Here is a 5859-nt window from a genome sequence, read left to right as displayed (position 1 = left end):
AAAGTAAAGAAATAAACATTTTTTAAAAATGAGATTTTTATTCATGTTATAAGAGTTGTCATGGGACACCTGAGTGGCTCAGTCAGTTAAGCATCTGTCTCTTGATTTCAGCTCAGGCCATGATCTCATAGTTGTGAGATGGATCCCCAAGTCAGGTTCTGCACTGAGCATGGAGCCTGCTTGGGATTCTGTCTCCCTTTCCCTCTGACCCTCCCCTGTGCTCTCTCTTTCTCTCTCATAATAAATAAATAAACTTAAAAAATGAGTTCATAGAGGTGAAAAAAAATTAGAAAGATTTACCAGGGTATACAGTGATAAGTCTCCCTGTGATTGTTGGCCCTTGTCACTTAGACTTTCCATCCCTATAGCCCCCATCCCACCTTACCTTGCGATCAGTGCTATCCTTTTCTCATATGCACCATATTTTTCTTAAGATTTATTTATTTTTGAGAGAGAGCACAAGTGGGGAAGGGGCAGAGAGAGAGAGGAGGACAGAAGATCTAAAGTGGGCTCTGCCCTGACAGCAGCAAGCCTAATTGGGGGCTCGAACTCAGGAACCATGAGATCATGATCCAAACAGAAGTTGGATGTTCAATTGACTGAGCCACCCAAGTGCCCCTTATACTCACTATTTTTAATGGTTGCAAAGCATTGCATTATGTAAACATACCACAATTTATTGAACGATTTTCTTATTGTTGAAGCAGTTCTCATTTATTTATTTGATTATTTATTAATTTATTTAACATATTTTCAAAGCTTCCTGTGCTTTAGATCTTAACATCATTGATTATTCCATATTATGGACCAAATGTTTGTGTCCCTCCAAAATTCATATGTTGAAATTCTACTCCCTGAAGTGATGTCATTAGGAAGTGGGGTCTTTGGGACATGATTTCGTCCTAAGGATGATGCTTCATAAGTGGGATTAGTGTCCTTATGAAAAAGACTTCAGAGAGCTCTCTAGCTCTTTCTGCCATGTGAAGGTACAAGAAAACAACAGTCTGCAACCTGGAAAAGGGGTGCCACCAGAACCGGGCCATGCTGGCACCCTGATATTGACCATCCTGTCTCCAGAACAGTGAGAAATACATGTCTGTTGTTTAAATCACCCACTCTCTGGGATTTTGTTAGAGCAGCCTGAATGCACTAAAAATTTCCTTTTTCTATGGAATATTCAATTAGTTTCAACCAGAGCATTTAAAGCATCTTCAATTATCTGATTACTTGAAAACACAAAACAGAAAACCTTCTATCAACTCCACATCCCACTTCATCTACCTCTGTATTACCCTTTGTTCCTTCCACACCCTGACCCAACACTTCAATATTCTATTGGAATAGACTACCTTCACCACTCAGATTTATCTACCCACTTTCCATTGAGCTTTCCAGGAAGACAGCTTGCTCTCTGGGAAGTCAACCTTCAGGGATCAATCATAGAAAAGTTAATTCTACTTTTCTACTTTATACTCTTAACTTAGTTTTAAACACCATCTTTACAGTGGTATTTCCAAATATTTATCTCTAGCCCAGGATAGCTATATATGTTCAATTATCTACCTGATATCCCCACCACACTGACTCAAAGGTCTTTCAACTCTTCATGAAATGATCCCTTCCTTTAAACTTGGTTCTATTCTAGGGTATTCTGTTCCATGGAAGGGTACTATAATATATGCAACTGCATAACCCACTTTTCTCTTTCTCATTTCCCATCTCAATAGATCATCAGTTCTTATTGATTTTATCAGCAAAATATTTCTCAATCCATCCTGTACTCTCTACTTACAGACTCATCATGCTAGCTCAAAAGACAATTACCTCTCAGTTAGACGAACTAGTACTCCTAACTAGCTCTCCTTATCTATTCTACCATGAATCTAACCCATTCTTCATACTTTAAGTACAAAGACTTTTTTCCTTCTGAAGACCGATTTGGGAGTGGTTGCCGGACATGCCTGACGTTTTGTTCTGAGGAGCGGCTAGCAGCGCGATGGAACAGGCCAGGGACCACTTACACCTGAGACAGACTACGGAAGAGCATGTACCAGACGTGGAAGTCCAAGTCAGACTAAGGAGGACAGCCTCATTGAGCAACCAATAGTGTTAGCTCTACCGAAGGTGACCTCGGCAGCAGCAAGTACCTGTGGTGGATTTCCAGGCAGAACTGAGACAGGCATTCTTAGCGGAGATACCAAGAGGTAGTTAAAGCAGTATTGGATCATCCAGAGTATTTGAATCAGCTGACAATGTGTCAGTTTGTTTGATTCAGCTGACAATGTAATAAAAATATTATCCATGAAAAAAAAAAGACCGATCTGATCATATTACTCCAACCAACTTAAAATTCTTTAATGCCTTTCCACTGCTATTACGGTAGAGGTGCTACCATGGCTTTCAAAGCCCTGTGTGAACTTTTTCCTCTCTTGTTTCATCTCACAGTGTACTCCTTGTATTCCATAGCTATTAGGGACATAACTGAAAGATAACTTTGTTTATGTTTCTTAAACATTCCATGCATCAGGGGATCTTTGCAAATACCTTTGTCTCCATCCAGAATGTTCCTCACTAGCCTTTCTCCTATGCATAGATATCTCCCATTCATCTTTTTTTTTAAGTTGCACTCTTTTTTAAAAAGTTTATTTTACCTTGAGAGAGAGAGAGAGAGCACTAGTGTAAAGGCATTCATGCCTGAACAAGGGATGGGAAGAGAGAGAGAGGGAGAGAAAACCCCAAGCAGTCTCTGATCCTGGGCTTGATCCCACAAACTGTGAGATCATCACCTGAAACAAAATCAAGAGTCAAATGCTCAACTGAATAAGCCACCAAGGCGCCCCTATCTTATTCATCTATTGATTCTTAGCTTAAAAGTCTGTTTCTTGGGAAATCCTTTCTAGATGTTCTCTGTCTATCACAGAATAGTTTTCCTTTCTTTCAAAGCATCTATCTCTATTTGTACTTATATATCCATGAGTGTAGTTATTTGAAAGATGTTATTTAAGATATATGGTATAGTGCTTAGATCATGGGAGGTACTCAACACATACTTCTTAATGAATACATGAATATATTTATTTATAAACCTTTGCTTTATTTCAGATTATTTCTTTGGGCTACATTCCCAGAGGTGAAATGAATTGATTAAATGTGCACACACTTTTTTTTTAATGGCTTAAGACAACATTTATTATCTTGGTATCAGGAGTCATAGTGCAACTTAGATGAGTCCTCTGCTTCAGAGCCTCTCCAAAGCTTCAAAGTGTCAGCCAGGGCTGTGGTCATCTGAAAGCTTGACCAGAGAAGCTTCTGCTTCTGAGCTCACTCATGTGGTTGTTGGCAGGATTCAGTTCCTCTGTGGCCAGAGGCTGGCTTCCGTTCTTACCACATGGGCCTCTGGTAGGGCAGAAAGGTGCACAACCATTTTACATGGATTTTAATAGACGGATAATTAGATGTACTCATAAGTGATGAAACATTCTCCCCAAAAGAGTCCATTAATGCATTAAAGATTATCTAGGAAGAGTTTTAAGTGGCAGTTGTAATTTTTTTTTCCTTTGGCCCCCTCTTATTTCAGCACTGTTACCTGACTTAAATCTCTATAGAGGGGTGTTTGTCAACTTTGCACCTGACATATATCACAGAAGGATACTAAACAGCTGATTGGTAGATGCAGGATCCAAAAAATCTTTGTGGGTGTAATAGGAGCCTCAGTATTCAAACATGAAATTCAACAGGGCAAGTATAGGATCCTGAACTTTAATTTTAAAATTCTGTCGATGGATGCTGAAGGAGAGCGTGTGGTTTAATGAGACGCATGGCTGCTTCTTGTGGCTCAGCTCCAGAGTTCTTTTTTCTGGCTCCTCTGTCCCTTGCCTTCCTTGACTTGCAGGCTGCTTTGTTTTCCTTTAATAGCTGCCTCTGTCCATTCCATTCCTTGTGGTTCCCACACTACCCTAGCCTGGCTTCTCTCATGGTCTACTTAGTTGCCTCCTGATTGAGGCTGCCTTGAAGATAAGCACTAGTGCCTTTTGTGTTTTTGTAAATATAATATGTCAGCGCAGAGCCTGCTATAGGGGCTTGAACTCCCAAACCCGTGAGATCATGAACTCAGATGAAACAAAGGGTTGGATGCTTAATCAACTGAACCACCTAGGTGCCCTGTAACTTATGTACTTTGAACAAATGTGTATCCCTTCTGTTTTAGGGGAGTAAATGTTTCACATATGCCCTTGATAAGGATTGTGTTTCAATTTTCTGAATCTTGTATCTCCTTACCTATCTCTTTCTTCTAGCTCTATCAGTTTCAGAGAGAAGGGTATTAAAAATCTACCATTGATGGTGGAACTTATTTTTGTTATTCTGTCAAGTGTAGGTTTATTTTTAGTCTCTGTTGTCAGGTATAGATTCAGGACTATTATACACTTCTTGATGACTCTCTTTACCTCTAATAGTGTTTTTTGCTCTAAAGGTTATTTTGCTAATATTAATAGTGCTTGTGATGGTTAATTCTATGTGTTCATTTGGAAGATCTTTTTGGATGAGATTAAAACTTAAATCAGTGACACTGAGTAAAGCAGATTGCCCTTTATAATGTGAGTGGACTTTGTCCAATCTCTTGTAGATCTGAACAAAACGAAAAGACAGGCAAGAAAGAATTCTTTGCCAGACTGCCTTCACACTTGATCTGCATCATCCTCTCTACTGGGTGTCCAGCTTCCCTGCCCACAATGCAGATTTTGAACTGGACAGCCTCCATAATCACAATGTGCCAACACTTTATAGTAAATCTCTTGCTACATATCTACACATATCCATTGGTTCTGTTTCTCTGGATAACCTGGACCAGAACGTAACAATATCAGTTTTTAAAAACTTACTAAGTGTATCTTTTTTCCCATTTCCTTTTGGAAATGGTGGTCTCCTGCAGATGGTGGTCTTTTAGAAACAGCAAATAGCTGTTTTGTTTTATCATTTCAAACAATCTAAGACCTCTGTTTTGTACCCATTAGGTCGTGTCTGTTCGTATTTTCTGTGACTGTGGCCTTGGATCTTATTTTTGTGTTTTGTTTTTACAATGACTGTTCTTTGTTCTTTGCTTTATTCCTCCATGTTCTCTTCCTGCTTTTTGTCAAATTGATTGTTTTCTTTTTTCAAATGTTAAAATGGGGCCACAGGAAAATCTGGATTCTTATAAATAAAAGCCTCTAGGCTTTAAAAAATTTTTTAATGTTTTTATTTATTTGTGAGAGAGACAGTGTGAGCAGGGGAGGGTCAGAGAGAGGGAGACACAGAATCTGAAACAGGCTCCAGGCTCTGAGCTGGCTGTCAGCACAGAGCCCGACGGGGGGCTGGAACCCACGAACTGTGAGATCATGACCTGAGCCAAAGTTGGCAGCTTAACCAACTGAGCCACCCAGGCACCCCATAAGCCTCTATGCTTTAATAATGGAACTTACGATACAAAATGACCTTTTAAAACTTTTCATTTCATATTCTTGGTGTTGACTTCCACAGGACAAATGAGAAAATCCTCAGTATTTTAGCTAATAACCTATGAGAAGGTATTTGCTGTTTTTTGTTATCCTCGGTGTGATAAGCTTCCCTGTTCAACATTGTAGCCACTAGGCATATATGGCTATTTAATTTACATTAATTAATTTAACTAATTACATGTATTGTGTGTTTAAAACATTTTTTAAAATGTATATTTATTTTTTTTTTAAATGTTTTATTTATTTCTAGGAGAGAGAGAGAGAGACAGCGTGAACAGGGGAGGGTCAGAGAGAGAGGGAGTCACAGACTGAAACAGGCCCCAGGCTCCGAGCTGGCAGTCAGCACAGAGCCCGACGCGGGGCT

General features: G+C 39.4%; 1 pseudogene; it reads left to right on the top strand.

Annotated features, from left to right (window-relative positions):
• The first annotated feature begins 1996 nt into the window (after nt 1–1996).
• Nucleotides 1997–2238, top strand: LOC144244715 (SNRPN upstream reading frame protein pseudogene; annotated as a pseudogene).
• Nucleotides 2239–5859: the final 3621 nt, after the last annotated feature.

This window comes from Crocuta crocuta, unplaced genomic scaffold (genome assembly GCF_008692635.1).
Source record: "Crocuta crocuta isolate KB4526 unplaced genomic scaffold, BGI_CrCroc_1.0 scaffold147, whole genome shotgun sequence".
NCBI lineage: Eukaryota > Metazoa > Chordata > Mammalia > Carnivora > Hyaenidae > Crocuta > Crocuta crocuta.
The sequence above is the reverse complement of the archived record's forward strand: the minus strand, read 5'-3'. Positions and strand labels throughout refer to the sequence as shown.